Here is a 25,049-nt window from a genome sequence, read left to right as displayed (position 1 = left end):
GTGTGACAGAATAGTATCTGAGTGCTAGAATGGAAGTGGTCTGAAGATTAGCGGGCGGGGGATTCTTGAGCATGGGGTCGCTCTAGTAGGCACTCTGTGAGCCCTCTTGATTTAGAATGGCCTCTCAAATTTGATACTCAGGGTGTTGGGCTTGGCCCTTTTTTCAGGGCCATCCCTGAGCTTCTTGCCTTCCTCCTATATTTTTTCTGACCTGTTGTTGGCTATTTTATGACTCTGGGCACTTTACCACTGCTGATCAGTGCTAAAATGCATATGCTCTCCCCACTGTAAATTGATGTATTGATTAGTGGTTATAGATTGAATGCCTGGTTTACTTGTCAGACCCTAGTACAGTGCACTGAGTGTGCCCAGGGCGTATAATTCCAAATGCTGCTGGTGGGCTTGCTGCACTGGTTGTGCCACCCACAGAAGAGACCTCGTAAAATGTGTATAAGGTCTGCCATTGCAGAGCCTGCGTGCAGTCTGGTACTGTCATGCTGACTGGGCAAGTGCACCCACTTGCCAGTCCCTAAACCTTCCCTGCTCTTCATATTAGTCACCCCTAAGGTAGCCCAAGGGCAGGGTGCATTGTAAGTATAAGGTAGGACAAGCCCTGATGTGTGTGGCATGCCCTTATAGTGAATTACAGCCATTTTAGTTTTTCACTATTGCAAATCTATCTGTTCTCCATAGACTAGAATGGGCTGCTAGAATATTACATGTTTATAATACTAGCAGACTCAGAGAACATGGTAGAAATTCGATTTTAGTATGCCCGGAATCATAATAATAAAATACATCTTTTAGTGAAGTTTATTTTGATATTCTGTGTTCACAAATACCAATTTTAGAAAGTAGGTATTTGCTTGCCTAACCATTTGAGCCTGCCTCTGCAAGGTTGTGTATTCATTTGTCTCGTTTTGTGAGTGACAGGACTGGGGGATTCCATATACAGGCTGGGGTAGCCCAGTGGTGAATAGGGAGATCTGCATCTAGATGGGAGGGAGGTTCCACCTGGGACCTGAATAGGGCTGGGCCTTCCCTCTACAATGCTGGCTCCACCTCCTGTGGTGCGTCTGATGTCTCTGCCCTGCACACTGAAAGAAGAGAAGGAAGACTGTCAACAAAGTGCTCCAGGACTGTACTTGCCTTCCACAATGCTGGCTCCACCTCCTGTGGTGTGTCTGATGTGCCTGCCCTGCGCTGTGAAAGGAAAGGAGAAGTCTGGTAAACAGAGTGCTTCAGAACTGGCTTGAATTTGGCACGGACCCCTCTTCCCTCAGAGAACAAAGGATTTGGGACCCTGTTCCCATGAAATTAGATCACTTCTGGACTTACAAGAAAAAACCTCTGTTGAGGAGAAGGAACCTGAAGAAACTGAGGAGAGACTATTCTAAAGCTGAAGTGCTGCTTGGGGGTTGGCCTGTGGTGGTTGCCTGACTGCCAGAAAGAGGAGAAAGAACTTTGTGGATTTTTCTTTCAACTCGTGCAAAGATCTCCAAGGGCTTGGAAGAGAGCTTGCCCCCTGACCGAAGTCCCAGACCTGTGGACTTCACCAGCCTTTGTGAATTGCTGCTGGAAACGCTGTTTCAGTGGCTACAGATGCAGGGAGCTGTGACCAACTCTCATGACCTGCCCGGTGTCCTGTAGGCACCGCATCATGCAACGTCCACCTCGAACAACGCAAGCTCTGAACTCACCGACTCCGTCCTGACGCGGTCACCACGCCGTAGCCTGCAACACGACTGGTGGACACCGTGACATGCAACGCCTCGCTACACCGACTCGTACTGGTCTGACTGAAGCGGTCCCTGCTGCTGACTCCAAGTCCTGTGAGCGCACTGGAGTTGGGCACTGCCTCGTACGCTTCACAACGCACTGCCCGACTCGTAAGCTGAAAGCACCGCATTGAAGCACTTTTTTTCCCTGCAACGCAAGCCTTGGATCTACCGACTCTGTCAACGGGCCACTGCCTGCACCGCATCGAGGGACAACGCATCCTCCAACGCGATGAACACCGGAACCGGCTCGCACATCTGTGCCGGCCACCTCAAGTAAAAGGTACTGTGACTGAGTCTGTCGACATTTGAGTGGGCCAGTACCGACACGGTCTGCTGGTTTTGCTAGACTCTGTGTTATTTCAACAACGCTGTAGCCGGACCAGGCTACCGACTCGCACAGAACCTTGATTTAAGCCTTTTTACAAGAACTCTTGAAATCTAATAGTACTGTGGATTCTTTTTGTCGTTTATTGGTCTTGTGGTAACTATATATAAAATATACTTATTTTTTATATAAAACCTTGTGTGGTGTCCATGTGTAGTGTTGTCACTGGGTTACTGTATGTGGTCACAAATGCTTAACTTACAATGCCTCTGAAATAAAGCCTTGCTGCTCGTGCCAAGCTACCAAAGGGGGTGAGCAGGCGTATTTTAGGAGTATAATCCCCCTTACTCTGACTAGAGGAGTGGGTCTCCATTTGTCACAAGTGCATACCTGTGCCAACTAGAGACCCCCATTTCTAACACAGGGTTTGTGGGATTCGTTGTTCTGGGAAGGAGACACATGAGGTCGATTGGCTTTCGGTCTCTTCAGGTAGTCAAAGTCAAATCAGCTTTATTCAATCTTAAATTTGATAATCATGAAAGCAAGCATAATTAAATACATTCATACAAATTATTTCAAACATGAATACAATCCAGTGAAAAAACTTCTAATCAAAGGTATTCACATTTTTAAAAAGTGATAGAATGGTATTTTCTAATAAAGTATTTGTAATCATATACCAGTTTATAATACAGAAAGAGGGCTTTCCTTTCTGTTATAGCCCCCCAAATAAATAATATAACAGCAAAACAAAGTGAGTTGGACTCAAAGCTACATCAAGACTTATAGGCTTCCTGATGTACTATAAAATGCATAGATTGTTGGACTGGACGCAGTAAACGTTTCCTGTATGTACTGTAAAGTCTACAGAATAGGATAAATTGCATTGATGTGTGAGCACAGACTCCATCTCACAGGCATCTGGGGAGTCGATTGTACCACACATCTCTTTTCAGAATGGCTACAAGATGGTGTACAATGCCTAGATGGAGCATTTTTAAGATAAATCTTTTTTGGACATCAGAAATCATTACAAGGTATCCCTGCAGCCCAGGTTGTATAGGCCGAGCCAGAAATGACGTTACTGAAACTTTCTGTCTTTCCTTGGTTTCTCTCTTGGCTACTCGCTTGTTCATAATAATAGCTTTAATTTCCTTCTTTACAAACTGTAATATTTGCTGGGCTCTTAATTTTGAGGTCCACGTCAATTTCCTGCATTAACCTATCAACATGGGCTAACCAGGGAATTTTGCTATAATGCAAAAAGGCAAGACGCTCATGTATAACTTCTCTAGAAAATGTTATGCCTATTTGGCTCCAAATGTTGTACCAGACAGTTAGCACACTAAAATCTTCATAAAAGTTATATCTAATTCCCTATGGGTGATTATGGAAGGTATAGTACGCGGTACAGCAAGAAGCCTAGCCAAGAAAGAGTTTTCCTGGGTCTGTAGCATTGTATTCCCTCTTGCGTCCCAAAGAGTTTCTTCATACATAGCTATTGGAATACATTTGTTCCTATAGAGCTGAAGCATTGCAACAGGAACCAGGCCTCAATAGAACATGCAAACTTTAATTTAGGTAGTTCTAAGTGAGGGACAGGAGCCAAAACTTGAAAAAAGTATGCCAAAATAGGAAAATGTTTGAACTTCTGATAGTTTGTGACCCCTGACTAAGTGTGTTTTCTTTTTGGCTCTGCTGCTTCCACACACCATGGTGTAAGTCTTGGATAGATTCAATTTTAAATCTTTTTGCTCTATAAATCTGATAAAGCCATTAATCCGTTTTTGAAGACCGTTTGCAGTTCTAGACATTTTTAACACTGCATAGTCAGCATATAGGAGCACCGGTGTAACAAGTGATCAATTTCTGGGTGCATCTGTATCTAAAGCTGGAATCTCTTTATCAATCCCATTTAAATATAGAGCAAAAAGGGTTGAGGCCATCACATATCCCTGCCTTATACCTCTTTTAACACTAAACCTAGTGATACATTCTCCTGCAACCCAAATCTCACGTGTGAGGTCATTGATGAATACATTTGTGATAAGTGAGCCACTATATCCATTGGGGCTCCCATATCAATCAAGGTTTCCATAGAATTGTGTGGTTCACTAAATGAAAGGAGCTAAAAATATCTCAATGCAGAGATGGATAAATCCCTGCTTTGCTAGTGTATATTTACTGACTATAGGATGGAGATTAATAGATTGCTCTATGGTCCCTATGTTCTTCCTGAACCCATATTGAGCTTCAGTTAAGATGTGATCCAAAATAACCCTCCCTAAAATTTTGGCCGAGGAGTCTAGGAGGGATATCGGGCGGTAACATCTGTGGTCCCTCCTGTCTCCTTTTTAAAAATTAAATAGGAACGATGATAGAGTCGGTCCAAGTTTGGGGAATAAACCTACTGCCCACTGCACTAAAGACATTTGTAAGACCTGGTGCACATAGTTCGATTAAATCCTTAGACACGTCAACTAGGACCCCGTTGGGGCCTGGGGTTTTCGAGGCAGTAGATTTTCCAATAGCTACAATAACCTCTGCCGAAATATTTTGTAAGGGGGTTACGATCATACCACCTATGATGCTCTAAGATGCTATAGGGTGATCAGCACAGGAAAAAAATGTCTTTAAAATGTTCTATTCAGGTAAGTTGAGCAACAAGGACTTCTACTTTAAGTTACGCTCCATCTGATAAAAAAGGGTAATTCATCATTTTCAAAAAAGCTTGCTGTATTTAATATGTGCTGCCTGTTTTCAGCCTTCCCACGTTTGTTCCCTCAGCTCACTTTTGCATTACCCGAAAGCCTGCTTGTAATCTGCCCTTAAAACATAATTTCTTCTCTGTTTCTTGACAGTTTTTGTAGAGCTTTTCTTAGTTTGTGATTTGCCCTAGTACAGTGTTGGTCGAACCACCGCTTATTACATACTTGTTTACTGAAATTTCCCTTCTTCAAATTGCCTGCTATTGCAGTGATGATCCCACTGAAAGCTGAAATCAATGTATCTGGTGGAGGTTCAAGTTCAGTGCAAACATTGAAATCATCTAGATTGCTTTTTACCAGCTTTTTGGAGAATACTGATGCCTTAACTCCTGACCATTTCAGGCTAATACCATTCTTTTTTGCTATTGCAACTGGAGGACGCATCTGATACACATACTGTAGCTGGGTTGGCAAATACATTGTAAGTATAATTGGGAAAGGATCACTATAATAAGAAGTACCAACGGTTAATATACCAGATAGACTCTCCCTGTTGCAAGATATGATTATTGCACAAGGATCCTCTAAACCCACAAAATGTAGAAAAGGGGGTACCCCAACTCTGATTCAATATTCACAGATTGCATCTGTATAGCATTATGTTTAAACTATCCCCATTATTATTATGGAGAAAATGCCTCAGATTGTCACTGTTAGTGTCTTCATGCCCACAGATATCGGTAGGTGAGTGTACACAAAGATCGATTTTGAAATCACCTAGCCAGATAAGTATCCAATCTCCAACAATGTCTTTTATGAATTTATCTAATTCTTTCTCAAGTGACCCTACTGCCTCTCAGCTTTTGGTATTAAACACGTTATTATAAAAAATATTTAAAACAATAGAATATCTCAAATTTGTCCTATGTAAAACCAGTTGGAAGAAGGAAGAATTAAGAAAGATCTTTTTGACAGTCACCAAAGCCGTGGTGAGATCAGGACAGACATATCACTTTAGGACGTCCATGTGTTGATGGTATAGCTGGGTTGTTTATGGCAATATACCCATTATTGGTATGGTCTCCGGTTTGCCAAGTTTTTTTAAGGCATATTAAGTCCGCCCTACTTATGTTATTGCACCCATCAGTGTTTGCTAGTTTACATTTTAAACCCGCTATGTTCTATGATCTCGGGGTAAAAGGCTTCATGGCAGTGTTTTCTGTATGGTCAATCTTCCTTTTATTTACTTCCACGCCACAGGGAACATCTCCAGTACCCCTCTGTCTTTCTTCAGGTAGAGTAATCCTCCTGTTATATTCATCTACCTTCAGTGGAACACCACCAATGTCACTCAGATACTTATTATAGCATCAGTTCTAGTCATTGAGGGTCAACAGAGGAGCAAGTTTAATGGGAGATTCATCGAATCAAGCTTAGTGATACCATTCAAGACTATAACATAAGGTGCTGCATTGGGAGGTAAATGAAGTGTGACTCGGTCAACCTGAACAGGTTGTTGTTGAACTTTCTTACCCCTTGCGTGCTTCTGTGTGGATGCTTTGGCAGTGGTCTCCCCACTAGAACTGAGATTCTGCTTTTGTATTAAGTTACTTAAACTATTAGTAGGGATAGATACCAAAGGGACAACTGTTTCTGACCTATTTATTTTTGAATTTAGAGATTTATAAATTTCTCATTGGGACCAGAAAAACCTTACAATCATTACAATGCATTTCAAGGGCAGCTACTTATCTTTAATCTCCTTCAGGTCATACATAACTTTGTGTTCAATGTGGTCTAATTTAAAAAATAGTTAATCCACCAATATTTCAAATCTTTGTAACTCCGGATCTTCATGTTTTCCCTAAAGATTATTTTTATCCATACTTTTAGGCATAAGGGGTCAGTTAGTTTGCTATGGTTTTTAAAATAATTTTCCATTTGCGGGTGTCTTGTCATGTGGTTTGCTCTTTTAAGTGGTAGTGAAATAGATTCGGAAATATCAATAATTCCCATTATTTCAAGGGGTGCATTTCAGACACAGGGCTTGTCAATTAGCCTCTTTGGGTTCGCATTGGCATTTCCCGATGCTAAGTTTAGACTTTTGGGTGCATGCACTGTAACGCAGCCCAAGACTGTCTTTTCCACTTATTTTGCTGCCTCTAGTTGCTCTTCCACACCTATAATTATGTTTTATATTAACCCCATGAGCCCCTGATAAGAAGTTTGTGTTAGAGTTCCTTGGTACTCCCATAGTGTGTTTCCCTCCACTGGTTCTTACTAATTTTCTTTTTACCATACTTTGTTATGTCCTCTGTCTGTGTTATTCAGAACAGTAAATTAAACAAGGAAAAAAAATTCTCTGTCCAACATTGACAAAGCTGATGTGTCCACAGAACGGGGAACAGAAGAATACTTAGTCAAAGGGGGTGGTCTGGCCCAACTTCAAAAGGCCATGGACGGGCCCACTCTTGGCCCTGTCTTTGCCCCAGCATGCGCCGAGGCAGATTGTGGTCTCCTTTCCCTTCCCTCAACTGACTCAGTCTCACTGGATGTCCCTCTCTGCAGGATTAACCCAGATCTGTGACTGGGGGTGAATGTTTTGCCATTATGCAACATTCCGTCCATCATCTTGTGTGTTTTGCTGTTCACCCTATGTGGGAAGGGTATGCCCAGACGTGGGTCTCGTGCTCACTAGGCCACTGGAGTCAAGCTATCCTGGCTGAAGACGGCTGATAGCCAGAAACCGGTCCTAGGATGCTTGATTCCGGTCCAGGAAAGACATGGCTTGGCAGTTCGGGCTGGACTGTTCCCATGAGGCACAGCGTCAAGACTGATTTGCATATGGCCATGTCTGAACTGAGGTGGCTTGGTGAGCAAAATAACGATGGATTAAACCCAGATCTGTGACTGGGGGTGAATGTTTTGCCCTTGTGCAACATTCCGTCCATCATCTTGCGTGTTTTGCTGTTCACCCTATGTGGGAAGGGTATGCCCAGACGTGGGTCCCGTGCTCACTAGGCCACTGGAGTCAAGCTATCCTGGCTGAAGACAGCTGTAAAGCCAGAAACCGGTCCTAGGATGCTTGATTCCGGTCCAGGAAAAACATGGCTTGGCAGTTCAGACTGGACTGTTCCCATGAGGCACAGGGTCAAGACTGATTTGCATATGCACATGTCTGAACTGAGGTGGTTTGGTGAGCAAAATAACGATGGATTAAACCCAGATCTGTGACTGGGGGTGAATGTTTTGCCATTGTGCAACATTCCGTCCATCATCTTGTGTGTTTTGCCTCTCTGCAGGAGCCTCAATACCAAATTAAGAAGGGCCTCCGGGTGCGAGCAGGCGTCGGTGGCTCCTGTCAAGGTCAGCTCTGCGGGTTATGATCTCCTTCTCCTTCTTGCAACTGACCCAGTCCCACACATAGTTCAAAGATTCTTAGGTTTCCTCTTCTGTTCCTATTTTCAAGGTCAGTAACGGTTCTGGACAGGGTGCTGATCTGTTTGACCGTGTCATGGGGGACTTTTTTATATTTGCAATTCTCATCTTCAAGCACACTTATTCTTGATTCACCCTAACCAGTGCGTGTAGATAGGGATTTGGGCTCAATTCCCATGGCAGAAATCTCAATTTGTAAGAGATCGATTTTCACTTTAGTGCTTTGTGCCAGTTCTTGAAGCAAGGAGAGATTGTTAAGAATTAGGTACATTTTATTGCTGACACATAAGAGTTGCTTTGGCTTGACAGGCGATTCAATAACCAGAGGGTCTTGTTTGGCCCTTTTGAGAGGAGCTTTCTCTTCTTTGCTTTCCTTGTGGTCCTTGGCATCTTGAGAGTCCTGTTTGTCAGTCATTATGGTGAGCCGTTGGATCCATTTGGATGGCTGTTTTAATGTGTGCCCTGACTTTGTCGTAGGTGATATATTGAAAGAGGCAGTCCAGAGAGAGCTGGCGGCAAAGCCTGTCCACCCTTCAACCACCACAAAAGTAGACACAGCTTCACCCAGCATCAGCAATACACAGTCTCAGCTAGTCCTAACATGTGTCTCAATATATTGACCCAATGAGTGGTGGCTTATGTCAAGAATGGGCAGATCGGCGAGTTGCTCTACAGTTGCACAATTTTGCATGGTTGATTGAGCATTAGCGCATTGTGCAAGGAAGGGTAGCATGTGTGTACTCACCATCAAATTACTATCACTTGCTATCCAATATTGTCTGCTCCATTGGTGGTTATGATGGTGCACTGTAGAAGGTGTAAGCTATAGCAGATCACAAAGTGTGCCGCTATTCAAATATACACTATGGGATGTGTGCACGTTGCTCATATAATTATGCAGTCCTGCTCTGTTTGTACCACTTTCAAGGCTCCAGACATCTTAAGGGTTAAGAGGCATGTTTTTCACACCAGCAAATCACATTAGATTAGGAACTGCTGACAGGGCGCTGTAGAGGGCACTGTAAAGAGTATACATTGCATCAATTCACAATGGGTTCAACTTCACATACACATTCACCCTAGGTAGACAATTCACCTTGGGTGCCATCCCTACATTGCAGGATATGTCAAAGCACCAGACTGCTTGTGTGTTAAGAGGCCAGAGGGCTAAGAGGCTGGAGTTGTATGGGCCTGCTCAGCCTGTAATTAGAGAATCTCAATGGTGTGCACTCATCACATGTTTGAAATGAAATGAAATGAAGCGCTCTGCAGCCAAGCGGCTTCCTGGCGCTGGAAAACACATCAGTATCTACAGAGGGACCCAAGAGATTTAGCCAGGGAATGCCTGAAGAAAAAGAAAAGTTTTAAGGGCTTTGCGAAAATAGGAATGAAGCGGATAGAAAGAGGAAGACTGTTCCAGAACTGAGGGGCCAGCACGGAGAATCGGGTACCCCCAGTACGTGATTTATGGAAGCGAGGGACGTGAAGGAGAGAGAGTGATGAAGAGCGGAGAGTGCGGCTAGGGGTGTGAGAGGTGATAAGAGAGTTGATGAAGTGCGGGGCAGAGCGAGCATGCGCCCAAAAGGCCAAGCAGGCTAGTTTAAAGTAAGATCTAAGATGGACCGGGAGCCAGTGGAGGGACTTGAGAGCGGGAGTGATGTGAGAGGATTTGGGGAGGCGAAGGATAAGGCGGGCCGCCTGGTTTTGGATAGCCTGGAGGCGGCGAGTTTCGTAGGCAGGGATGCCTACGTACAAGCCATTCCCGTAATCCAAGCGGGAGGTGATGAGGGCCGTAATGATGGTCTTGAGAGCGTCAACAGAAAAAAAACTGGAAATCTTGCGGATTAATCGAAGAGAGGAAAAACAAGAAGACACAACGGAACTAATTTGGGCATGCATGGTCAGATCATTGCTGATCTTGATGCCCAAAGTCCGAACAGAGGAGACTGGGATGGGGGGAGGACCGAATGAGAGGGGCCAGTGAGCTGGGGACCAAGGGTTGGAAGAACCTCCAGTAAGGACGAGCTCTGTCTTGTCCGGATTGAGCTTCAAATGATTGAAGCTCATCCACTGGGAAATAAAAACAAGGGTGGAACAAAATTTGGGAAGAGAGTCAGCTGGGGATGAAAGATCAAAGACGAGCTGGAGGTCATCTGCGTAGTTGTACACAGATACCCCCAGCTCGAGAAGAGAAGAGGTAAGGGGGCGGATATAAAGGTTAAAAAGAAGTGGGGAAATGGAAGAGCCTTGAGGGACCCCACAGGTGACAGGGCGAGGGGGAGCAGAAAAGCCAGAGAGGTGAACTGCCTGCGATCTACCTTGAAGGAAGGATGCGATCCAGGAGAAGGCAGTGCCTTGGATGCCCGCTGCGCTGACACGGTCGAGAAGGATGGCATGATCGACCGTGTCAAACGCAGCGGACAAATCCAAAAAGACCAAGGCTTGGGGGAGATTGCTGTCGGCTTTCCCCTTGAGTTCATCCAGGACCGCGAGGACCACACCCTCAGTGGAGTGGCCGGGACGAAAGCCCGCCTGGTGGGAGGCCAAGAGATGATTCTCCTCAATGTAGGTGGAGAGGCAAGATGTTACGTGGCTTTCGAGAATCTTTCCTAGATAGGGGAGTAGGGAGATCGGCCTGAAATTAGATGGGTTTCATGGCTATCTCACTGTTTAATTAATTCTCCCTTTTTTTTTATTTACACTTGTGTGATATGTATTGAAAGAAGAGTGATCTTACAAGCTAAACACTTGCCAATATGTTAGTCAAATAGAAGGAGTCCAGTGTTGGCATAATTAGATGTGTTTGGAGGTGCTGTGAGCATCACAAAATAAGGGTAAGTTTTGAGTTCCTTTACTTAAGCGGTAAGTACTGGTTCCTGCTGTTATATTATTTGCACTGGTCTTACATTAGATGCTCAAATGCTCATGAATAACAGACACAGACTTAGCAGTGAACTACACTGCCATACCGCTGCATCCTCACTTCAATAGTTCTCACATTGTAGTTTTGGGAGGGGGGGCAAATAGCCACTGCTCAGAATAGGGAACCTTCAGCTGGCCGCCTATTCCAAAATTGTAATGCACCCACTGGGAAAGACAACGCACTCACTGGGAGAGCCGTTTAGGTGATGTTTTGTTTTCCTGGGCCCGGACAGGTGCTGAAGGTAACGGGTGGGGGACAATGGACATCTCGCTTGAGGTTGGCAGGACAGCAGGGGCAGTGGAAGGCAAGCGTTTTATTTCTAGACACCTTTTTACACCAATATAAAGCGTGTTGGAGGATTAGCAAATCGACTCTCAGCTGTGTGTCAGTCCTCGTGGCACCATATGCATAATTTTCTCACCATCCAACCCACTCTGGGTCATGAGTCTGGTGGTGAACATCGAAACTGGGAGGCTATCGTAGCTTTGGGTATAGCTGCACACTCAAATGATTGTCGGGCATGGTCCTAACATTTTGAGCAAGGATGCCAGTTATATAGAGAGAAAACTGCATGCGATCTACCTCAGCTGCTGGAGTGCTCACTTCAGATGGCCATTTTCTCTGGACTAAAAGCTACACCACCTAAAAACCCTCCTTAACAGTTAAGTCAGAATTTGAGCCACAATTTGTTGCTAGTCTTTTGTGTCCCCAGACAAGCTGGACCCAGGGCAGGGAGGAAGGGAATATCTGACACCTCAGGGGCAGAAAACTCCAGAACCTTCTCCTACTTCAAAGTGGGAACCAGGTATAAATAATGCACCATCTGACCCAAATCTTCAGTTCATATCTAGACCTATGGAAGAATCAGAAGAAGGACTGCGTGTTGCTTTGCTGCAAGAAGGGCTGCCACTCTGCTGCCCTGCTTTGCTGCACTCCTGCATGAGTTCAAGGACCAGAACACCAATTTGAATCCAGCACCACATAGTTACTCCAAGGGCTTGTTGACTGGCCTCCTGATAAGAACCCTAGGGACAGACCAGTCTACAACCATCTTGAACGCAGCACTTGGACTCAGCCTGCTGTGAGCCTTGCCTTGTAAGTGGTGCCACACCAGTCCTAGACCATTGGATGTGGACCTGAAGGTGCTCCTCTAGCCCAACTGTGGCCCTAGCAGAACTAATGCAGTGCAATGCATTCCCTCCTGGAAACTCTGAATCAGAGCCACTGCATGAGGCATCACCTTCCAATGCAAGCCCGATTTAGGACTTTGCATCACAGCAGGCAGCCTTATCAGAACTGCCACTGCACAATGCATCCTTGATGCAGGTCTTTGCTTTGCAAGCCCTTCGTCTATGGCATCCTCGATGATTACGCAGGACTCTACATTACAAGTCACACATCTTCTATGGAACCCATCAGTGCATAAAGTATCTTCGATGCAGAATTTTGCATCACAAGCCTCTCTGCACCAGCATCATCAACGATGATGCCAAACCTGGCGTCACAGCCTTGCAGCACCTCGAAACTGGCCCTGTGTGACATATCCTCACTACAGGACCTCACATCATCTCAGCTGCATAACCTATCCTCCACACAGAACCTTTCAATTCTGCAACCAGGATTTAAGGTATTCTTGTTCAGTAGGCCTTCTGGGTCCCTGTAGCCAGTCCACACTACACTCCATTTTGGTAGGTATGAACTTGTAACTTAGTCCTGGCCCGGTGCAACCAGGTAACCACAGTTGGCATTTTTTCACTTAAATCTTTATAATTGCATATTTCTGGTGCTACTGGTTGGATTTTTGTTGTTTTGGTCTTAAATAGTTTGTTGCATTTTACTCTGTTTTCCGAAAGTGGTACAGGACTTTTCTTTTGTTGTGTGTCACGTTATCACTGTCTGAATAAATACTTTACGCATTGCCTCTGAGTTAAGCCTGAATGCTATGTGCCAAGCTACTAGAGGGATGACCACAGGTTAAATTAAGGTCTGCTTGTGACTTCACCCTGACAGAGTATTGTGGATGCTTCTTGAGTAAATTTCATACCCTCAACCAATAACCCAATTTCTTACAGGAATCACTTAAAATCACACCTTGCCCTGATAGTCCGCTTGTCTCAGGTCCCCTATCTGGAACTCTCAGCTTGGTGTATGCTTCGCTATAGTAAAAGAAACTGCTCATTTCAAGGAAAGCATGAGGTCCCGATCTAGGGTGGTTGAACTACATTATAAAGAATTCAGAACAGGAGGAGAGGATCATAGTAAATTATAATTTACCTGTAAGTAATCCAAGATTTTAGAGGATGTGCACTTTTAGAACTGTCAGCTTGAATACATTCCCACAAGTCATGTAGGTAAAAGGTTGAAAGCCTACTGTAATAGAAAAGAAGACCTCTGTCACACAATCACAAATGATTGGTGAGAGACAGTCCTTACAAGACCACCAGCAGTTCCAGGAGGAAGAAAAAGAGAAAACAGAAGACTTGAAAATGTCCTCAAGATAAAAATAACTGTCCAAATAAATCCCTACTTCCAAACCCTGCTATCTCATGTTATCAATTGTATGCCAAGCAACAGGGTTGCTTGTTGAGGGGGGTGTGAACCCTTCTCAAGCAGCAGCCAAAATCCCTGTCAGAGTGAACCACAAAAATTCACTAAATCAACCTGTGATTAACCCTCTGGTAGCTTGAAATTAAAACAGTCAGGCTTACCTTAGAGGCAATTTGTAAAGTATATGTGCAGTAGAAGAACTGTAACAAAGTGAAAACACAACACAAGAAAAACAGAGTAAAATGTAATACATTATTTGATACCTAAATTGAAAAATTATAATCAGTAGAACTGTAGATATGCAATTTCAAAGATTTGAGGTACATATAGAGCCCAAAAACCAATGATGGTTAGCTGGTCATAAGATACTGAGTGAAAGTCAGAAGTTCAGGCCGTCCACAATGGAACATAGGCCAGATACAGGGACCAGGTTCGTAAGGCTGAAAAAGGTTAGTAAGGCTGAAAAGGTTACCTTCTAAAGTCAAGCACAGAGAGTTCAGTTTACTCGGAGAGGTCACAAGGAGCAGCGATAGCATTGCAGATGGTTGTCGCTGTAGCATGAAAAGCAGACCAGGTGTCACAGACAGTTGTCAATGTATCATGAAGTTCCTGTTGGGCATCACAGATGGTCGTTGGTGGGGATTCACTGTGGTGGTCACCGTGGATTGTCGATGCTGTAGCACAAAGTGCAGATCTTGTGTTGCAGGTCATCACTGGTGGTCACTGTAGTAGAAAGAGATCAGTTTCACTGGAGCTTCATGTCAGTGGTCGGCACAAGTTCAAAATGTCAGGATTTCTCCTTTTCTTTTAGGGGGAGTAAAGCTGATACCACGCCAAGGGTCCAGAACCTGAGGAGCACTTCTTGCGGATCAGAAACTATGCAAAAGGCCAGAGGGGATGAAGCCGGTCCAGTTACAGATCTAGCCAGATGTATTTGCAACAGGTAAGCTGGAAATTTGCAGAGGGACCTCTGGAGCCTGTTGTATCCCTATTGCTCAGAACAGGAGGTGAGTCAGCTGACCTTTGGAGTCAGTTCAGCCTGGGATGAAGGGAGCAAGTCCACTCTTCCTTCTCAGTAAGCAGGGCAGTCCTCAATCAGCAGAGGAATCGGGCATCTTTCCTTTGCAGTATCCACAGGTCAAGGAGTGTACTGAAGATTGCTTCTAAGAGCCCTATTTTTATGCCTGGTTGCCCGCTTTGAAGTGGGAGAAGCTTCTAGGGTTTTCCCCTTGCAGAAGTGTTTGAAACTTCCTGCCTCCCTGCCCTACTCCCAGTCTGTTTGGGGACACAATAGGCTAGTATGGAGACTTTTGTGTGCAAGCTGTGCATGTACCTTTGGAGTACAAGTGTGGTAGATGACAGCTCCACTACCCTGTCATGCCTCGATGGTCCATCCTGCCAATACTTAGACCCTACATTGTGACACTGTCTGGGAGGAACACACAAATGCCAACTGCCAGGTACATCTAGTCTTGAGACCCAGGATAAATACTGCAGGCACCAATGGCTAGGACAAGAAAATGGCAACTATTTAACAGTGGTATTTTTGGAATTGTTTCTTAAATTCTGACTTTACCATTAAAGAGAGCTTTAAATGATAGTTCTTCAGCAATAAAACATGATAGTCCTACCTTCTCCAAAACAAAAGTAATATCTTCATAAATGTAATAAGGTAACCCAATGCTATCCTATGGGAGAGGTTGGCCTCAGAGTAGCAAAAAATACATTCATGAGTTTTTCATCACCAGGACACGTAAAACTTAAAAGTACATGTCCAACATTTTAAGAACAGGCCTGTATTTATACTGCCAGGTCTAAATGGCGGTTTAAAGCTGGAAAAATAAGGTGCAGTGGCAGGCCTGCGCCATGTTTTAAAATGCTACATAGTTGAGTGACACAATCTGTACAGCGGGCCCAATTGTAGCAGTCAATTTACTGGCCAGGGGTACTTGTATTCCCACTTTAATAGTGACTTACAAGTAAATTAAGTGCGCCAATTGGGTATAAGCCAATTTCACATGTTTAAAGAAGAGAGCACAAGCACTATAGCACTGATTAGCAATGGTAAAGTGTGCAGAATTCTAAAGGCCAACAAAAATGGGTTCAGAAAACTGGAGGGGTGAAGGCAAAAAGTTTTACGGTGGCCCTGCAGATACACTGAAGCAAGTTATTTCTATTGATTCTGTATGAAAAGGGAACAACATTACTATTGTGAATTTGAAATATTAAAAGCTTCTCTCTTTCCACCCTGCTGTGGGCATAAAGTAAAATGAGCCCAATAAAGATAAGACAGCCACCTCTCCCTGGAAGGATTTTACTGGAGCAAAGGAAACTCAGGTGCACCCTGGATTTAAGTGCAGATCAGATGGAGTGATTCTCCCAATGAAAGTAATGTAAGCACCTAAGCCGAAATCTTTCAGTCGGAGAGCAGTTTTGCACAAAAAATAATCAAATGTGGATTTATGTAGATAAAATACAATCTCCCAGACTCAGTTCAGAATCTATGTCAATTGGTCATCTTTCCCAACTGGATAATACATCTTGTTTTGGGTTCAAATGTATTAAACGTTCTTTTTTTTCAAAAGGTGCTCCTGCCTTGTTGGTGAGAACACTTATGGAAAAATGTTCTTAGTTGGCAGGTGGGATCCCTCCATCATCCATGTGGTTTGGCAGCCAATTTACCAAACTATAAATGACCCTGGTTAGTCATAATAAAATCAGTAAGAATCCTCAAGTGTCAGCATTATGAGTGTCCTTCCATAACAGTTCTTCTTTAGTGAGTGCACATGATAGTTTGGGTCCCTTTAAAGTTGGGGAAATATTTCATTCAGTGTGTCATATATTTTTCAAGTACTCAATTCCAAGCCTTAAATACCATCCCAAGCGTTTAAAATAAATTTAGGGCACTGACATATAAATATGGTTTATCTCAGATGAAGGTTAAATTTTGGGCTGAAACGATCATGTAATATACATCTGATACATAAGAATGGACTACTCTCTGCAAGAGAAAATGGATGTGTTTAGGTAGGGTCCCAAGAAGGAGGGGATCGGATTTGTGGAATTGGCCTGGTCAAGCAACAAGTGGCCATGACCTGAAAATAGTCCAGGGGTCCTAATGTGGAAACGTGGATGTCTGACGTCACACATGGGCATGGGCTGAGGAAAGGGCGCTTCTGATGAAGGAAGCAAAGGGTGTCCATTATAGACCTGTTGAACTGCTCTTGAGGGAAGTCATTGATGAATGGGAATCCCCAGGGGCTGCAGCCGACTCTGAGCAGTGGCAGGCTGTGGGATTGAGCCCTGTCTACGAAAATGAGCCAAGCCCTGTTGGGATTGGGGGTGTGCATGTCCTGGAGCTGCCGTAAGCAGAGTGGATTGCCCTTTCCTGGCCCCCTTTTCCCCCTACTTCTCTGCAACTGATGTCGTTCACCCTTTCTGTGACAAAAGTTAGGCACACTTGGACACAATTATAGTTTGCATTTTAATTGTGCAGTGGCGGCTCCTCCGCTACGGCAGAGGAGCGTCAAACGATAATAAAACAGGTTTAAAACCTGTTTTACCATCGCTTTTTTCCCTTCTGCTGAGGCTTGGGGGCAGGGTCAGGGTAGTAACATCCTGGGTGGGAAGTGCTGAGCACACCCTTCACTGGGCATGTGGGTTTGGCCAGCTGTCCCATGCTGGCCAAACCTACATGTTCAACAAATCTCTTTCCAATCCAGCTGCATTGCTGGGTTGGAGAGAAAGTAGGCACAGACTCCCAGACTGTCCTGGAGCGCAAATCCTCGGCACTCAGGCTAATCCTGAACCTGCTCTCGCATGACAGCAGCTTCAGGATTGGCGCAGGGCAAGCTGGAAGCCTGTGCCTGCCAGCAGTGTAGTGGAGCACAAGAGGCCTTCCTGCTGTGCTGCCCAGCCGTAAAAGAAAAGCGCAGTAATGCACCATATCTATCAAATACGGTGCTTTCCTGTCCTTTTCCCCTGCATGGGGGCACAATGGGCTGCCGTGCGCCAACGCCGGCACCTTTGCACCATCGCGCAAGGATGGATGCGTTTTGGGATGCTTATTTCTGTGCAGGAAGGGAAACCTTTCTGCACAGAAACAATCAAAAAGTTTTTTTTCGTCTTTCTATGTGTGCTGGAGAATGCACCACACATAGAACAAGCATTTGCAATGTAATAGGTCTCGCATTAGGAAAGTTTGAGCTATTGGTCTTGTAAATGACACATTTTTTATTTATGTGTTGGTTTTGAAAATAGCGAAAGTAATAGCTTTGCCATTTGCAATGCCAATACTTTTATCATTTGCAAATGTGACACCTATAGCATTTGCAATGCAACATGTTTTGTATTTATGTGACTTAGATGTATTGATATTACAAATAACAATGGCTTTTAATTTTTCTAAATAATTAATACTTAAATAAAAGTTATTGTAATTTATAATGTCAATAGCTTAAACTTTTGTAAATAACTTTTGTGAAGATTATGTTCAGTGTATTTTATTGTAACGAAAATCCAAGAACAGAAGTGAAATATTAACATCTTGTTATGACATTTGTAATAAAGCTTGAAACATTGAGAGAAAATATTTGAACCAGTTGTTGTTGAATGGTTGCACAGATTGATGCTGTATTGGCGCTCAGGGATGTTGTAGTGGCGACGAGTGATGCTGTGGCGTTCAGTGATGCTGTGGTGGCGCATAGTGATGTTGTGGTGCCCCTGAGTGATGCTGTGGTATACCTGAGTGATGCTGTGGTGATGCAATAGATAGAGTGAGTGCGATAGATAGCTAGAGGGAGGGCGAAAGATAGCTAGAGGGAGGGCAATAGATGTAATGTAATGTAATGTAAAAATCACTTATATAGCGCAAAAACTGTCACCCTACGGGTATCCTGCCGCTTTTAGAAATGGTGATGGTCAGCACGTTACCAGCCCGTAATAGGCAGTGAAAGAACTAGTTTTCCATCCTAGGAAACAACCAGGTTTTCAGATTCTTTCTGAAACAGGTCCATGAATTGGCCTGTCTGATGGTCTGGGGCAGCTAGAAGGAGGGCGAAAGATAATTAGAGTGAGGGCGATAGATAGATAGCGTGAGGGCGATAGGTAGATAGCGTGAGGGCGATAGATAGAGTGAGGGTGATAGATAGATGTGTGTGGTTGTGTGTGTGGTTGGGTGTGTGGTTGTGTGTGTGGTTGTGTGTGTGGTTGTGTGTGTGGTTGTGTGTGTGGTTGGCTTTGTGTGTGGCTGTGCGTGTGGCTGTGCGTGTGGCTGTGCGTGTGGCTAAGCGTGTGGTTGAGCGTATGGTTGAGCATGTGGTTGAGCGTGTGCTTGAGTGTGTGGTGAGCGTGTGGTGAGCGTGTGGTTGAGCGTGTGGTTGAGCATGTGGTTGAGTGTGTGGTTGTGCATGTGGTTTTGCATGTGGTTGTGCGTGTAGTTATGTTTGTGTGTGGGGTGATGTTTGTGTGTGGGGTGATGTTTGTGTGTGGGGTGATGTTTGTGTGGTTGTGTATGTGTGGTTGTGTGTGTTTGTGTGGTTGTGTGTGCAGTTGTATGTGTGTGCGTGGTTGTATGTATGTGTGTGTGCGGTTACAGAAGGATGTATATGGAAGAGAGCAGCAGATCAGCACAGCAGAAGAGAACAGGTAGTTAAAGAAGGAGGCAGGTGGAAGAGAATAGCAGATCGGTACAGGAGAAGAGAACAGAACAGGGAGCTAGTGAGGGAGGCGGTGGAAGAGAGCAGCAGATCAGTACGGAAGAATAGAAGAGAACGGGGAATTAGAGAAGGAGGTGGGTGGAAGAGAGCAGCAGATCAGCACAGCAAAAGAGAACAGGGAGTTAAAGAAGGAGGCGGGTGGAAGAGAGCAGCAGATCAGCACAGGCGAAGAGAACAGGGAGTTAAAGAAGGAGGTGGGCTGGAAGAGAGCAGCAGATCAGCACGGTAAAAGAGAACAGTTAGTTAAAGAAGGAGGTGGGGTGGAAGAGAGCAGCAGATCAGCACTGGAAAAGAGAAGAGAACAGGGAGTTAGAGAAGGAGGAATGGTGGAAGAGAGCAGCATATCAGCACGAGAGAAGAGAAGAGAACAAGGAGTTGGAGAAGGAGGTGGGTGGAAGAGAGGAACAGATCAGCACAGCAGAAGAGAACAGGGAGTTAAAGAAGGAGGTGGAGTGGAAGAGAGCAGCAGATCAGCACAGGAGAAGAGAATAGAACAGGGAGTTAGAGAAGGATGTGGGGTGGAAGAGAGCAGCAGATCAGCACAGGAGAAGAGAACAGGGAGTTAAAGAAGGAGGCGGGTGGAAGAGACAGAAGATTAGCACAGGAGAAAAGAACAGAGTTAAAGAAGGAGGTGGTGTGGAAGAGAGCAGCAGATCAGCACAGAAGTAGAGAACAGGGAGTTAGAAAAGGAGGCGGGAGGAAGAGAACAGCAGATCAGCATGGGAGAAGAGAGCAGGGAGTTAGAGAAGCAGGTGGTGGAAGGAAACAGCAGATCAGCACAGGAGAAAAGAACAGAGTTCAAGAAGGAGGCGCGGTGGAAGAGAGCAGCAGATCAGCACAGGTGAAGAGAACATGGATATAAAGAAGAAGGCGGGTGGAAGAGAGCAGCAGATCAGCTTGGGAGAAGAGAACAAGGAGTTGGAGAGGGAGGTGGGTAGAAGAGAGCAGCATAACAGTGCAGCAGAAGAGAACATAGAGTTAAAGAAGGAGGCGGGTGGAAGAGAGCAGCAGATCAGCACAGGAGAAGAGAACAGGGAGTTAAAGAAGGGGGCGGGTTGGAAGAGAGCAGCAGATCAGCACAAGAGAAGAAAAGAGAACAGGGAGTTAGAGAAGGAGGCAGGGTAGGAGAGCGCAGCAGATCAGCACAGGTGAAGAGAACATGGATATAAGGAAGGAGGTGGGGTGGAAGAAAGCAGCAGTTCAGCACAGGAGAAGAGAACAGGGAGTTAAGGAAGGAAGCGGGTGGAAGAGAACAACATATTAGCACAGGAGAAGAGAACAGGGAGTTAGAGAAGGAGGCGGGGTGAAAGAGAACAGCAGATCAGAACAGGAGAAGAGAAGAGAAGCGAACACAGGGAGTTAAAGAAGGAGCTGGGGTGGACGAGAGAAGCCGATCAGCACAGGAGAAGATAACAGGGAGTTACAGAAGGAGGCGGGTAGAAGAGAACAGCAGATCAGCACAGGAGAAGAGACCAGGGAGTTAAAGAAGGAGGTGGGGTGGATGAGAGCAGCAGATCAGCACAGGAGAAGAGAACATGGAGTTAAAGAAGGAGGCGGCGTGGAAGAGAGCAGCAGATCAGCAAAAGAGAACAGAGAGTTAAAGAAGGAGGCGGTGGAAGAGAACAGCAGATCAGCACAGTAGAAGAGAAGAGAACAGGGAGTTAGAGAAGGAGGTGGGTGGAAGAGAGGGAGGGCGATAGATAGATAGAGGGAGGGTGGGCGATAGAGGGAGGGCGATAGATAGAGGGCGATAGATAGAAGGAGGGCGATAGATAGAGGTTGGGCGATAGATAGAGGGAGGGAGGGGGATAGATAGAAGGAGGGCTATCGATATAGAGGGAGGGCGATAGATAGATAGAGTGAGGGAGGGCGATAGATAGAGTGAGGGAGGGCGATAGATAATAGTGAGGGAGGGCGTTAGATAAGAGTGAGGGAGGGCAATAGATAGATAGAGGTAGGGCGATAGAGTGAGTGAGGGCGGTAGAGTGAGTGAGGGCAGTAGAGTGGTAGAGTGAGGGCGGTAAAGTGAGGGCGGTAAAGTGAGGGCGGTAGAGTGAGGGCGGTAGAGTGAGGGCGGTAGAGTGAGGGCGGTAGAGTGAGGGCGGGCGGTAGAGGGCGGGCGGTAGAGGGAGGGCAGTAGTGTGAGGGCAGTAGAGTGAGGGCAGTAGAGTGGTGATGGTGTGTGAGAGGGTGAGGGTGTGTGAGGGTGTGTGTGAATGAGGGTGTGTGAAGGTGTGTGAGAGTGAGGGGGTGTGAGGGTGGGTGAGGGGGTGTGAGGGTGAGGGGTGTGAGGGTGTGAGTGTGTGGGGGGGTGAGTGTGCGGGGGTGTGTGGTGTGAGGGAGTGGGGGTGTGAGGGAGTTTGAGAGTGAGGGGATGTGAGGGTGAGGGGGGTGAGGGGGTGTGAGGATTAGGGGGTGCGAGGGTGAGGGGGTACAAGGGTGTGTGAGGGTGAGAGGGCGTGTGAGAGGGTGTGTGAGGGTGTGTGAGGGTGAGAGGGGGTGTGAGGGTGAGAGGGGGTGTGAGGGTGAGAGGGTGAAAGGGGGTGTGAGGGTGAAAGGGGGGGTGAGGGTGAGAGGGGGTGTGAGGGGGTTGAGGGTGAGAGGGGGTGAGAGGGGGTGAGAGTGTGTGCGAGGGTGAGAGAGTGTGAGTGAGGGTGTGTGAGGGTGAGGGTAAGGGTGAGGGGGTGTGAGGGTAAGGGTGAGGGGGTGTGAGGGTGAGGGGGTGTGAGGGTGAAGGTATGTGAGGGTGAGGGTGTGTGAGGTTGAGAGGGTGTGTGGGTGAGGGTATGTGAGGGTGAGGATGAGGGGGGTGAGAGGGTGAGTGAGGGTGATGGGGTGGGAGGGGGGGTGGGAGGGTGGGTGAGGGGGTGAGAGGGTGTGTGAGGGTGAGAGGGTGTGTGAGGGTGAGTGAGGGTGAGAGGGCGGGTGAGGGGCTGTGAGGGTGAGAGGGGGTGTGAGGGTGAGAGGGAGTGAGTGAGAGTGTGAGAGAGTGTGGGTGAGGGTGTGTGAGGGTGAGGGTAAGGATGATGGGGTGTGAGGGTGAGGGGTGTGGGGTTGAGGGGGTGTGTGGGTGAGGGTATGTGAGGGTGAGGAGGTGTGAGGTTGAGAGGGTGTGAGGTTGAGGGGGTGTGAGGTTGAGGGGGTGTGAGGGTATATGAGGTTGAGGGGGTGTGAGGTTGAGGGGGTGTGAGGGTGAGGGGGTGTGAGGGTGAGGGGGTGTGAGGGTGAGTGAGGGTGTGTGGGTGAGTGAGGGTGTGTGAAGGTGAGGGGGCTGAGGGGGTGTGAGGGTGCTGAAGGGACGTGAAATAGCGTGTCCCATCTGTAATGTACAGGTCGGTGAAATAAAGTGTTTTGCGAGTGCTGAAGGGGACCTTATAAGTGTTGAGTCACAGATATTGGCAACGTTTGTAAGGTATGTTGTAGAGCAACGTATCCGCTGTGTTCAGTACTGTAAAGTTTGTGTGCAAGTTGTGCTTAGTATAGTGACGTGAGGGCAGTGGCATGGTGTGGAATGTCGTGGTGAGTAGTGATATGATGTGTAATGTTTTTAAAATTAAATACATTTTTTTGTTGTGTGTTATTTTTCTATATTTACTGCTCAATAAAATATTAACCTATGGACGGGCTGGAACATTGTGTATGGTATTTCCACCGAAAACAAAGTGAATGCTCTTTGTTGTACTTACTGTACTGCAAATGCTGGTAAATGAAAGCCAACGTGAATATCTATTTAGCAGTGAAACTTGTATGTGTCTGCGCATTACCTTGGAATCCGCACCTTCGTTTAGCTTGCAAATCCAGTAAGTGAGGAAGGGGGCGGGAGTAAAGACAGCAGGGACAATGGGCGGGAGTGAAGAGATCACGGACAACTTTGTAAAGAGGGCACGGGCAACGGGCGGGAGTAAAGAGATCACAGACAACGGGTGGGGGGGTGGGAGTAAATAGGGCACGGACAACGGGTGGGGGCGGGAGTAAATAGGGCACGGACAACGGGTGGGGGGCGGTAGTAAAGACAGCAGGGACAATGGGAGGGAGGCGGGAGTAAAGAGATCACGGACAACGGGTGGGGGCGGGAGTAAAGAGATCACGGACAACGGGTGGAGGGCCAGAGTAAATAGGGCACGGACAACGGGTGGGGGGCGGTAGTAAATACAGCAGGGACAATGGGAGGGAGGCGGGAGTAAAGAGATCACGGACAACGGGCGGCGGGAGGAAGTAAAGAGATCACGGACAACGGGTGGGGGGCGGGAGTAAAGACAGCAGGGACAATGGGAGAGAGGCGGGAGTAAAGAGATCATGGACAACGGGCGGGGGGAGGAAGTAAAGAGATCATGGACAACAAGTGGGGGGCGGGAGTAAAGACAGCAGGGACAATGGGAGGGAGGCGGGAGTGAAGAGATCACGGACAACGGGTGGGGGGCGGGAGTGAAGACAGAAGGGACAATGGGAGGGAGGCGGGAGTAAAGAGATCACGGACAACGGGCGTGGGGAGGAAGTAAAGAGATCACAGACAACGGGTGGGGGGCGGGAGTAAAGACAGCAGGGACAATGGGAGGGAGGCGGGAGTGAAGAGATCACGGACAACGGGCGGGAGTAAAGAGATAACGGACAAGGGGGGGAGGGAGTAAAGAGATCACGGACAAGGGGGAGGGAGTAAAGAGATCACGGACAAGGGGGAGGGAGTAAAGAGATCACGGACAAGGGGGGGGAGTAAAGAGATCACTGACAAGGGGGGGGAGGGAGTAAATAGGGCACGGACAACGTCCCATGGAAAACAAACGGAAGAGAAAGCACGCCTGTTCCTCTGGGAAAGGTGTTGTTGCAGCAGGCCTAGGCAAACACATCGCTCATCCACCAGGGCCTGGAAGACATTGGGGCCGAGGTGACAAGGGAAGGGGTCAGAAAAAACACAGAGCTCCTACTGCTCCAGCAACAGGAAGGAAACAACGGACATGCACTGGTAGCTGTGGGCTGTAACGGAGCCCCTAAAAACACAACTAACCACCCTAATACCCATCATCGCTCAGTGCCTGCCTTCGCAGTGCGGCCCTGCTGAAGGGAGGGAGCGAGCGAAGGATAATGTCGTGATCGTGCGAGCATGCGCCTCAGCTGTACGGGCGCACACTCAAAGTCAAGCTGTGCGTGGTTATGTGTACCGTGAGCGTGCACATTGGACATCTAGGAAACTCGTCATCTGCTAAGCCATCCGGAAGATTTGCAGGTGCGGGATCATGGAGAGCCCCGCCTGCTGCCAAGCCTGAGCCGCTGACACACACCTGAGGAGGAAAGATCGCCTGGAGAGCAGCGGGGGAGTCCTGAGTTAGCCCAGTGAGTAGGGGGGACGTGTTTTTTGGTGCATCAGGCTAGCGAGACAGAGATGGGCACTTGGAGTGTATAGATGTGCGTGTGTGACTGTGTGTGTGTGTGTGTGTGTGTGCGTGTGTGCGTGTGAGCAGGTTGGGGGGTGCGCCTGTGTGTGTGAGCGTGTGTGTGCTTGCGTGTGTGTGGTTGTGCACGCGCACGAGACTGAGAGAGGCATGGCTGGCAATCTGGAGATGTGCACGGCTCCAGGGGGCTGGGCATGCGCGTCAACGCTGTGAAATCGCCGCG

Source organism: Lissotriton vulgaris, chromosome 4_1 (genome assembly GCF_964263255.1).
Source record: "Lissotriton vulgaris chromosome 4_1, aLisVul1.2, whole genome shotgun sequence".
Classification (NCBI taxonomy): Eukaryota; Metazoa; Chordata; class Amphibia; order Caudata; family Salamandridae; genus Lissotriton; species Lissotriton vulgaris.
The sequence above is the reverse complement of the archived record's forward strand: the minus strand, read 5'-3'. Positions refer to the sequence as shown.